This window comes from Primulina tabacum, chromosome 14 (assembly GCF_025594145.1).
Source record: "Primulina tabacum isolate GXHZ01 chromosome 14, ASM2559414v2, whole genome shotgun sequence".
In the NCBI taxonomy this organism is placed as follows: domain Eukaryota; kingdom Viridiplantae; phylum Streptophyta; class Magnoliopsida; order Lamiales; family Gesneriaceae; genus Primulina; species Primulina tabacum.
The window spans coordinates 17490954-17504268 of NC_134563.1; positions in this window are offsets into that span (position 1 = coordinate 17490954).

A 13315-nucleotide genomic window follows, 5' to 3' on the forward strand; every position below is an offset into this window, starting at 1 on the left:
CGGTCTGCCGGTATTCACCAAGGTAAAGATATCAGGATTCAAGCCATTGATAAACTGATCTGCAACAGCCTCGTCATACCCTGAAACGTGAGGAGCAAATCTGAGCAATGTCGAGAACTTAGCAACATACTCTTCGATGTTCAGCGGTCCCTGTTTCAGATTAGCAAACTCGGCACCTTTATCTTTTCTATATGACACGGGAAAGAAGCGTTGATAGAACTCTGCTTTAAAGACTTTCCAAGTGATCTCTGTACCACGATGCTCCAACGCTTTCTTTGTGGTAAACCACCAATTCTTTGTGACTTCATGCAGTTGATGCCCAATTAACTTCACTCGACGCTCATCGATATAGTCAAGGGACTCAAATAACATCTCGATATCATCTAACCAGCTCTCGCAATCAATAGCACTATCAGTACCTTTCAGGGTGGGCAGTTTGAAAGATTGAAATCGTTTCAGTAGTGTCTCCATCGGTGTTGCAGTAACATCCATCGAATCGTTGGAAGTACTGCCCTGTTCTGGTACCGGACGCACCGGCACTACTGCTCTTCGAGGAGGCACATCTGATTATCAAACGGATTGGTACACAATCTATACAATCTGTCTCAGTCCTCCTCTAATCATATACCTCTAATACAGAATTGGGTCGGATTCATTTTATTCTTAATACATGTCTCAATCAATTAGATAGGCAGGTAAACATGTATTACCACAAGAAACATGCATTCATATAGAACATATGTAAATCAACATACAATTAATAGCATGCTAACATCGTCAAAGCAAGGAAGACGACTCGATCTACCCCGTTCATTCGCTTGTAGTTCAGTCTAAAGGATCTAACGCTCTAATACCACCTGTTGTGGGGACACGGGCTCTAATTCAATTACTTTTGGGATTAAGTGGATTTTTGCTAGAAAATTGGTCATAAAAAAAATTATCTTTTAAACATTAGAAACTATTGTATATAATCATACACATGTAATAACTTTACTTAGGTCATTAAAAGTAAGTACATGTCTTGTTCCATTTCATTTATACAAACTAGTGTTGTAACAAACTACATATCACATGTAGAACATCTAGTTTATCTTCTACGCCCGAAATCACCACGCTATCCAATCTCAGTCACGCTATCCTTGACCCTGATCCTGATCCTGTTCCACCTGTTGTCATGCACACATACAGACACAACAACAGCCGGATACTCCGGTGAGAACAAATCCCAGTATAACACAATGTATCATGCATATCATGCAAGCATACGTAAGATATAAAGCATAAATCAAGAACATGTATCTAATCTAGAACATAGATCAAAAGAATGCTATACATCAAATCTTGAGCTTCAAATCTTTGACTCGACTCCAATCTAAGTCTAGGGATCCCGGTGTGAATAAGACGTAACAATCTCCCACCTACTCTCCCAATCGTGGTGGCGGTACGTCTTATTCCCGGACTTCGGCCCTCTCTGTATCGAATGTCTACAATAGGAGTCGATCTTCTCCTACGTACATCGACACCAGCGAACATCCGGTATCTTGGCATATCTGTCAATCACCTATCTCATGTGTATTGCTATAACCCAATAGACAAGGCATAACCATATCAAGAAGGCATAACCATATCAAATAATAAACAATCTAGTATGTGATTTTGGAAAACTCAAATTGGATCTAATTCGAGTAGTGTCTTCCCGAATCGACATTGAATTATACCTTTCGTTGTTCAGTCTTTATCGAGGTTGAAGTCTAGATGTTGAAGCTTGTCGATATCAATCTGAAATGGCAATGTCGAATAGCACCATATCAATCAATAACTCAACCAATACATGTACGTATCAATATTCCATCTCGGTACATTTTAGCGGCATAACGGTATCTTATAGGTATACCGGCAACTCAAATAGCATATGTGATATCAATAAGTCACAATTCTTAATAACCATCAACCATAAGACTCAAAATCTGCATAATCTCATACACATATATGCTGGAAAATCGCAATAACCGCATACGATATCATTACTTCGATCCGATTTCGAATATACTATCACCGACATCACAATAACAAATAATAGCAATCAAAATCTGATTTCCCCAATCATCTCTACTTTAAAACATGCTGAAATGTAGTAATACTTACATCCTTTAGTAGCTTGTAACAAGAAGAACACGAATATAAATTCGGATCGAAAACCGGGTGGTTGGATGTTCCACAATCAAATTCCTAAGCTATGAGGATTCTTGAGCTTTCATGGAGATTTCTCTCGGTGGTTTCTCTGCTGAAGAATGAATAGTATACTTTTTATATGGCCAACAAGACATGTGTCAACGTAAAATGCATGCTGGAATTCTCGCGCATATGCGCGTCATCAGCTCGCGCATGTGCGCGAGAAGTTCTGTCCCAGCACATTGGCAATTCTGCCGCTCGCGCATGTGCGCGCCCAACGCTCGGCCATGTGCGTGAGAATCTCTGTCTCGGCACTTTGCCATGTCAGCCCCTCGCGCATATGCGCGCCTCATCTCGCGCATATGCGCGGTGTCTTTTGGACTCCGCGCGCATGTGCGCCATTTGTTCTGTCCTCCACATTATAATTCATACTCTTCCATGGCTTTTACTCCACTTCATCAATTCATGCATTAATAAGTTTTGATCACCAACTTAAATTTTCGGGCATTACAGGATCAGATAAGTATCCAGCATCAGCATAACCAATTATACTTGGATTTGCATCTTTTGAATACAAAAATCCCAATTTTGTCGTTCCTCGAAGATAACGGAATATATGTTTAATTCCGTTCCAGTGTCTCTTTGTTGGATATGTGCTAAATCTTGCCAATAAATTTACGGCAAAAGATATATCAGGCCTTGTACAATTTGTAAGATACATAAGGGCACCGATAGCGCTTAGATATGGTACTTCTGGACCAAGAATATCTTCATCAACTTCACATGGACGGAATGGATCCTTTTCTATGTTTAATGATCTAACAACCATTGGAGTACTTAAATGATTTGATTTATCCATATTAAAACGTTTAAGGATCTTTTCTGTATAATTTGTCTGGTGAACAAATATTCCACATTCTTTTTGTTCAATTTGTAAACCCAGACAATACTTGGTTTTTCCAAGATCCTTCATTTAAAATTTTTCCTTCAAGTATGACACAACTTCTTGAATTTCCTTATTCGTTCCAATGATGTTTAAATCATCAACATATACAGCAATAATTATGCATCCGGATGTTGTTTTCTTAATAAAAGCACAAGGGCATATTGAATTATTTACATATTCCTTTTTCATCAAGTGATCACTTAGCCGATTATAACACATTCGACCGGATTGTTTTAACCCATATAATGATCTTTGTAATTTCGCAGAATAACATTATCTGGGTTTTGAACTTTGTGCTTCAGGCATCTTAAATCATTCCGCGATTTTCATATATATAACTATCAAGTGATCCATATAAGTAAGCTGTAACAACATCCATAAGACGCATTTCTAAATTTTCAGATACCGCCAAGCTAATCAAATACCGAAACGTAATTGCATCCATCACGGGAGAATACGTTTCTTCATAATCAATTCCAGGCCATTGAGAAAAACCTTGTGCAACAAGTCAAGCTTTATATCTTACTATTTCATTTTTCTCATTTCTCTTTCGAATAAAAACCCATTTGTATCCAACAGGTTTTACACCTTCAGGTGTAATGACTATAGGTCCAAAAACATTACGTTTATTTAGCGAATCTAATTCAACCTTGATGGCTTCTTTCCATTTTATCCAATCATGCCGATTTTTACAATCACCAAAAGATTTTGGTTCATGATCTTCATTATCATTTATGATGTCGATTGCCACATTATAAGAAAATATATCATCAATTTCTTCTATATCTTTTCGGTTCCATATTTTTCCAGTATTAATGTAATTGATAGATATTTCACGATTCTCGTCAGTTTGTGTTTCTGACAGAACATTTTCATCATCATGTGTTTCTTCAGGAATATCATTCTCTATTTTGTGATTATCATGTGTTTCTTCAGGAACATCTTTTTCTCTTTTGTGATCATCGTGTTTCTCTATGAATTTTCTTTTTCGAGGATTTTTATCCTTGGAACCGACTGGCCTTCCACGCTTCAGGCGTTTAATGACATCATGAGTATCTTCAATTTGTTTCTTCGGAATTTCAATTCGAACAGGGGCATTTGCAGCATGTATATACGATTTAGTTACCCCTTTTGTGTCTGCAAATGCATCTGGTATTTGATTTGCTATTCTTTGCAAGTGCACAATTTGCTGTACATCTTTTTCACATTGTTTTGTTCTTGGATCTAGATGTAACAATGATGATACATACCATGTAATTTCCTTTTCGGTATGTTTCTGTTCTCCCCCTAACATTGGGAAGATTTTCTCATTAAAATGACAATTAGCAAAACGTGTTGTGAACACGTCGCCTGTCTGAGGTTCAAGATATCGAATGATTGATGGACTATCATAACCGATATAAATTCCAACCTTTCTTTGAGGTCCCATTTTCTTTCGTTGTGGTGGTGCAATAGGCACATACACCATACATCCAAAAATTCTCAGATGAGAAATGTCTAGTTCTTTACCAAATGCAAGCTGCAATGGGGAGTATTTGTGATACGCACTTGGTCTGATACGAATTAATGAAGCAGCATGTAAAATTGCATGTCCCCATATAGAAATAGAGAGCTTTGTTTTCATAATCATTGGTCTAGCAATCATTTGCAGACATTTAATCAATGATTCAGCCAATCCATTCTGTGTATGTACATGAGCAACAGGATGCTCAACAATGTTTCTCATAGACATACAATAATCATTGAAAGTCTGGGAAGTAAATTCACCAGCATTATCAAGTCTAATTTTCTTGATTGTATAATCGGGAAATTGATTCCTCAATTTTATTATTTGAGCAAGTAATCTTGCAAATGCAACATTTCGAGTTGACAATAAACATACATGTGACCATCTGCTGGAGGCATCAAACAATACAATAAAGTATCTAAATGGTCCACATGATGGATGAATTGGTCCACAAATTTCACCCTGAATACGTTCAAGAAACATTGGTGATTCAGTTTGGATTTTGGCTGGTGATGGTATTATAATAAGTTTTCCAAGAGAACATGCTTTACATTGAAACTTATTATTCTGAAAAATCTTTTGGTCTTTCAGCAGATGACCATGTGTATTTTCTATAATTCTTCGCATCATTTGTTGAACCAGGATGTCCTAATCGATCATGTCAATTGGTTAATATTGAAGAATTATCAATTACCATGTTTGATTCAATGGGACATATATGTGTATAATGCAATCCGGTAGGGAGCATTGGTAGTTTTTCAATCACATATTTCTTTCCTGATTTATATGTGGCAAGACACATATATTTCTCATTCCCTTCATTCATTGTTTGAGTATCATACCCATCAGAATATATATCATTAAAACTCAACAGATTTCTTTTCGATTGTGGTGAATATAAAGCATCATTGATCAAAAATTTTGTACCATTAGGTAACAAAAATTGTGCTTTACCACATCCTTTAATTAAGTCTACAGGCCCTGATATTGTATTCACTGTTGTTTTTGTTGGTTTTAGTTCCAAAAAATATCTTTTATCTTGGAGGATAGTGTGCGTTGTACCACTATCGGGTATGCAAACTTCAGCTTTGCTAATAGCATTTTCCATATTTGAACTTCAAAAAAAATATGCAATGAAATAAAATTATACAATAAGACATTATTATATGAATACATGAAAAATAAATTATTGTACATTTATATTCTACCACTATATTGTTCATTTTCAAAGAAATCATTGAGAAAATCTGCAGTATCAATATTTTTCATTTCTATCCCACCAACATATTGATCATTTCCAGAGAAATCATTCAGAAAATCAGCAGCATCAAAATGAGTTGAATCACTCAAACGGTCACTGCGTTCAGTGAAGTTGTTCTCTTTTTCTTTCCCCTTTATAGATTCTTTATAGAGCTTGCAAAGGTGCTCGGGGCTCGACAAATACGAGACCAATGTCCTGGAGTTAAACGTCCTGCCCTTTTTATTGCTTTAAAAGTACTAGATTTTTTTTTTTTAAACCTCACTTAGCATCGGCCGAACCATAAAATATTTTTGACATCATTTTAAAAATAAACATCCAACTGCTATTTAAAAATCCAAAGGAAAATATTTTAAAGCATAAAATCGTCAAATATTTTACCAAACCTAAAAAAGCAATAATTTGAAAAGTAAAGCCTATATTAAACCTCTCAAAAATCTCTCAAAAGCATAAATAAATAATCTTAAAAATCTTTAACTTAAATCATAAAGCATAATGCGGAAAATGTAGCGCTGGTCCTCGGGTTGTGTGCGCCTTCAGTCCAGTCAAATCACTCATCAAGTCCTCCCTTCATACCACCTGCATCCATCACACCTAATGAGTCTAAAGACTCAACACACCATAATCTTTATAACGAGTAATACGTAATACAGTCAACATATAACGGTGAAAAATACTTGTACTTAAAATATCATTTTCATGAAGACGCATAAACATAAACATTTTCGTAAACATTTTCATGATGCATCAAACTTTAAACATAAACATTTTCATAACATGCAAACATGAATTTCCTTTTCCTCAACATGACATAAAACCTTAAACATAATCATGAACATTTCCCTTTTTTTTTTCTTTGTTGAATTCAGATCGTTAATTGTAACTTTCCTGACCTGACATGACATGACGATGGATCCATCTACGTGAATCCTCAGTACTGGGCGGCGGGGGACACTAGCAACACTCTCACCGGTCAACTGGGCCCTGGCCTATCATGATCGAATAGAAATACGATCGTCGGGGCTCCCTCTGGGGCCTTCTCCCATAAATGGGCTTCCTCTGGGGCCTTCTCCCCTCACGATATTCTCATTCTTACCTCAAACCTCATATTCGTAATAATGGAAACGCGATCGTCGGGCTCCCACTGGGACCATCACCCTCACGACATCGCCATCATTAACGAATTAGTCACAATCACTTCACTTCCTTCAACATTTATATTCTCACCACTTTATAAAAATCATGCATAACATAACATTTTGTTTTTGAAACCAAGCATACAACATGTCTTTTAAATGTCTTCCATAAATCATAAAAAATCAAATAGACATTTTAAAAATCATAATTTAATCATAAACATTTCATAAACATTTAAAAATAATCATAATATCATAAAAACAGTATTTAGGGCACTGCCATGACCTTTACCAATCTCCCGGTGTAAAAAGACCGTTTTACCCCTGGACTCGACATTTTACGTTTTCGACTTTTTTCTTGATTTCATGACTCTAACATGTCCCAAATAATTATTTAAGCTTACGTGAATTTTTCCATAATTTTATTTGGCTTAAATGTTAGACTTTTTCAATTATTTTTAATTAATTGTTTTAAAGGTGTTTAATCCCGAAAAATACCAAACTTTAATATAAAATTCCAAAATTCTAAATTTAGTCTTTTTATATTATTTTAGCCCTTATGGACCACGACTCGACCCCCGTAAGCCGTTTTCCAACTTTTCTTCTTTTTAAAACCCTAATTGACTCCTAAACTTCGACCCCTAGCCATCTCTTAATTTTCACCAGTTACTCCTGAGCCATGTCGAACCAAAACTTGCCCAACATGCAAAAGTACCCTACTGGACTCTAAGTTGTCAAGATATCCGCCCAAAACCGAAAAATGAAGCAGCCCAAGTGACCCTTAAACTGGCCGAGAGTTGTACCATGCGTGAACTCTATGTGTGTGATCGTGTGGACACTACCAACGACCCTAGCCACGAACCAGTGTGTTGTGCAACACCTAAGGACCCTAGTGAACCTCCCTAGCCCAGCCCGTGCCCCTGAGTTGAGCCCCTCATCCCCTGGACCTGTGCGAAGACAGCACATCACGGCTGCTCTATTCTCGGGTAGAGTCCTTGCTTGCAAGGACTCTTCCCCAGCCCCTTCAGTGAGTCCTAGCTGGGCTAGGACTCTCCCCCATGACCCGTGACGTGCCCTAGCCATGCCCTGGCCCCAGCCAAGACCAAGCTCAACCCCCCCAAATCAAACCCGATCACCCCAACCCAAGGCAACCGTGAGCAGTTTTCTGTTTTCTTTGTTTCTTTGGTTGTCTGCTGCACCTGGGTGTGTGTGTGTGGCTTAGTTTTATTTGAAACTTTGCTTAATCAGATCATATCATCATGGCAGCCCCTTTAGCATGATTGAACAAGTATTTTAAACAACAAAACTACAAGGAACCGTAAGATAAACATGCAATATTTCGGTTTTTTTTTTTTTGAAAAACAATTCAAGTGTTTCATGCATCCAAAAATTTAAATAAATAATATGACATGATGGATGAGAAAAGGAGATTAAGGTGTGCCTTTGCGTTATAAACGCTCGAATATCCGTTGACGACGAAGAACGGGACGCGAACCTTGGCTTGATTTTTCTTGTAACTTTCGAAAATTCCTTGCCAATTGGGAGTGTGTGTGCCGTGAGGGTTGAGGGGGTTGGGGAGAGTATTTTCAGAAAATAACCAAGTGGTGGCCGATTATTTTTTCTAGGAGAATAGGGTTTTCAATTTAATTAATACATTATATACTACTAAATCACCTTCAAGGCTTATTAGGCCTATTAAGCCATCTAATTAGCCCCACTAGTCTATTTAGGACATAATTAAAATATTAACAAAGTTTTCTTTAATTAAATATGTGAATTTATTAGCCGGGTTGCCAAAAAGCTCGTATTTTAGTTAAAAAACCAACACCGATAAAATTTACGTCCCGGCGTATAAAATCACCTCAACACCCTTATTTTCGAAAATACTGACAAGCATCGGCCATATTTTAAATAATTAAAAATAATCATTTAATAAAATCATTTTTCATTTTCAGCCCTCGGTCCCTGTTCCTCGATCGTCACTTGAATATTCCTAAAAATACCACTAAATGCATGATGATAATAAAAGTCTAATTTAGCATATAAACAAGTATGTCACATAATTAATTAGCAACTAAAATCAATTAATTACTCAATTTTTCATAATTTCCTAGATTCGCATGCAGTTGGATTACGTCGTCTTAATTTTGGACCTTACAATTCCTCCCCCCTTAAATAAAATTTCGTCCTCGAAATTAGAACTTACCGAATAGATCCGGATAGCGACTCTTCAAGTCCTTCTCGGTTTCCCAAGTAGCTTCCTCTTCCGAGTGATTCAGCCACTAGACCTTGACCATTGGAATGACTTTGTTTCGCAATCGTCTTTCTTGTCTAGCCAGAATCTGGACAGGTCTTTCTTCATACGTCATATTTTGGGTTAGTTGAAGAGGTTCATAATTAAGCACATGTGACGGATTAGACATGTACTTTCACAGCATCGAAATGTGGAACACATTGTGAACTCCAGAAAGTGCGGGTGGCAATGCCACACTATAAGCTAGTGTCCCGACTCTCTCCAAAATCTCAAACGGTCCTATAAATCTTGGACTAAGCTTTCCTTTCTTGCCAAAGCGCATCTTCATGGGTGCTATTTTCACAAATACATGATCGCCCACTACAAACTCTAAGTCCCTTCGTCTTTTGTGCGCATAACTCTTTTGTCGGCTTTGTGCAGTCTTCATTCTGTCACGAATTTTGACTACAAGCTCAGCTGTCTCTTCAATCACATCTGGACCAATATCTCTTCTTTCCCCAACCTCGTCCCAATGAATAGGAGATCTACACTTCCTTCCATAGAGTGCCTCGAAAGGAGCCATTCCTATTGATGATTGATAGCTGTTATTGTAAGTGAACTCCACTAGAGGTAATTTTTGTTCCCAACTGCCTTGGAAATCAATAACACATGCTCGCAGTAGATCTTCCAAAGTCTGTATAACTCTTTCTAACTGACCATCGGTTCGAGGGTGGAACGTTGTACTGAACAATAACTTGGTCCCCATCGCTGCGTGCGGACTTTTCCAAAAAGACGACGTGAACCTCGGATCCCTGTCAGAAACGATGGATACAGGAATCCCATGCAGCCGAACTATCTCCCGAATATACAAGTCGGCATACTGAACCATGGTGAATGTCGTCTTAATAGGTATAAAATGCGCTGATTTCGTAAGACGATCCACTATCACCCAAATGGCATTGAATCCTTTAACTGTCTTTGGCAATCCCACAACAAAGTCCATAGTGATGTTCTCCCATTTCCACTCGGGGATAGGGAGTGGTTTTAATTTTCCCGCTGGTCTTTGATGCTCTGCTTTGACTTGCTGACAAGTCAAACACTCATATACATGTCTCAGAATGTCCCTCTTCATGCCTGGCCACCAATATAACAACTGCAAATCTCTATACATCTTTGTACTGCCCGGATGAATGGAATATGGTGTGTCGTTGGCTTCCTTCATAATAAGATCTCTCAAAGAATCGTCACTAGGAACCCATAGATGCTCTCGATAACGGACTAAATCATCCACCACTGAATATAAATTCCGGCCCTTGGCTTCATCTCTTGCTCTCCACTTTTGCATCTGCTCATCAGTAGACTGCCCATCAGGAATTTTGTCTCTCAAAGTCGACTGTACTGATAATGTGGCAAGATTAGGGACCTTGCCCCTAGCACACACTGTAAGCTCAAACCGCTGTATCTCGGACTGCAACGATCTTTGGAGTGATAAATGAGTGATAACTGCTGCTTTTCTACTCAATGCGTCTGCCACTACATTAGCTTTCCCCGGATGGTAGCTAATGTCACAATCATAGTCCTTTACCAATTCAAGCCATCTGCGCTGTCTCATATTCAACTCCTTTTGGGTGAAGAAGTATTTCAAACTTTTATGATCGGTGAATATCTTGCACTTCTCCCCATAAAGGTAGTGTCTCCAAATTTTTAGTGCAAAGACTACTGCTGCAAGCTCAAGATCATGAGTAGGGTAGTTCTTTTCATGAATTTTCAACTGTCTTGACGCATAGGCGATAACTCGGTCGTTTTGCATCAGAACTGCACCTAAACCAAGCTTAGAAGCGTCGGTATAAAGAACATACTCCCCTTGCCCTGATGGCATGGATAACACTGGTGCTGATATCAAGGCTTGCTTCAACTTGTCAAAAATTTCTTGACACTCGGACCCCCAAATAAACTTCACATTCTTCTTAGTCAAAGATGTCAAAGGCACTGCAATAGATGAGAACCCCTTGATGAATTTGCGATAATAGCCAGCTAGTCCCAAGAAACTGCGAATCTCGGTGACACTCTTCGGTACTGGCCACTCTTTTACTGCCTCAACTTTACTCGGATCAACCTCCACTCCCCTACTAGAAATAATGTCGCTTAAGAATGCCACTCTATCAAGCCAAAACTCGCACTTGCTGAATTTTGCATAAAGCTTTCTGTCTTGTAGAACTTGCAGTGCTGTCCTCAAATGGCGACTATGCTCCTCTCTGCTCTTGGAATAGATCAATATGTCATCAATGAAGACAATAATAAACTGATCCAGATACGGCTGAAATACGCGATTCTTGAGATCCATGAAGATCGCTGGCGCATTGGTCAACCCGAATGGCATGACCATAAACTCATAGTGCCCATATCTCGTGCGAAATGCCGTCTTGTGAACATCAGACTCCTTAACTTTCAATTGATGGTATCCCGATCGCATATCAATCTTAGAGAATATCGATGCTCCTTGCAGCTGAACAAATAAATCTTCAATTCTTGGCAGTGGATACTTATTTTTGATAGTAACCCGATTAAGCTCACGATAATCGATGCGAAGACGCATGCTACCATCTTTCTTTTTCACGAATAATACCGGAGCGCCCCATGGAGAGTAACTAGGGCGAATGAAACCCTTGTCTAGCAATTCTTGAATTTGATCTTTCAATTCTTTCATTTCTGCAGGTGCTAGACGATATGGTGCTTTCGATATAGGAACAGTGCCCGGCATAAGATCAATAGAGAATTCCACTTCACGATCGAGCGGAATGCCAGAAACGTCTTCGGGAAAGACGCTAGGAAAATCTATCACAACATCCACATCTTCTAACTTCTGACTGGTAGATGCATGCGTGGTAGTGACACATGCCAGGTAAGCTTGGCATCCACGCTTGATGAGCTTCCTCGCACATAGACAAGAGATGATGTGCGGCATTTGCCTGTTTCTTGCCGCCTCAAAGACAAAAGATTTACCACTAGGCGGTCTAATAGATACTGATCGCTGACGAAAATCAATCGAAGCTCCATTTGCTGATAACCAATCCATCCCAAGTATAATATCAAATTCGGGCATAGGGAGCACAATAAGATCTGCCCGAACTACATCCCTGAATAAACGAAGCTCCAGATTCTTGACAATCTTAGATGTGAGCAATTGATCACCGGATGGAATAGAAACTTTGAAACCCAAACCCATGTCTTGAGGAGTAATATTCAGTCTTTTGATGAAGGTTTCAGATATGAAAGAATGTGTAGCTCCTGAATCTATCAAAGCATAGGTAGCTACACCTAGAATGATGATCCTCCCTGCGATGAAAATTGTCTTATATATCTTTTCGCGTTGAATCTTAAGGATTTACTATCATTAATTCCCAAAGTTATAAGAAGATTGCGCGTTGAACTTAAACATTTCTTTGAAAAAAAATTGCACCTTAGTCCCTCAATTTTTTGAAATTTGCAAAATTGACCCCAAAATTTTCGAATTATTGCAACTAAGTCCTTATATTATTCGGAATTCTGATTTCGCCCTTCATGTTTCAAAAATTGCATTTTTGATCCTTAAGATTTCAGAAATTTCACTTAGGTCCCTTATTTTTGAATTATTGCACAATAGACCTCAAAGTTTCGAAAATTGCACAATAACCCCCAAAATTTCGAAATCTCCCTAAATTATGATTTTCTTTAATTTTTGCCCTAAAAATTTTTATTTGGAATCATTCCATCCTTCACATAAAACAAGGCACAAAATTCAAATCATTTTCTATGGTTTCTAAAATCATCACTTAAATCCAACTAGGTAGAACATGCAACTAATTTTTTTTTTCTAGGTTGAAACATGGTCCCAAATCAATTCTAATAACCAATTTAACACTTCATGCATTAATAAGCAATATAAAAATGTTAAATGACTAGGTTACCCGTGATGAGTGTAGTGTCTGCTTCTTCCTCAGCTTCCTCAGCATTCATAACATAAGCTCGGGCCGTAGTAGCCGCTTTCCTCTTAGGACAGTCATTGGCTTTGTGTCCATCCTCC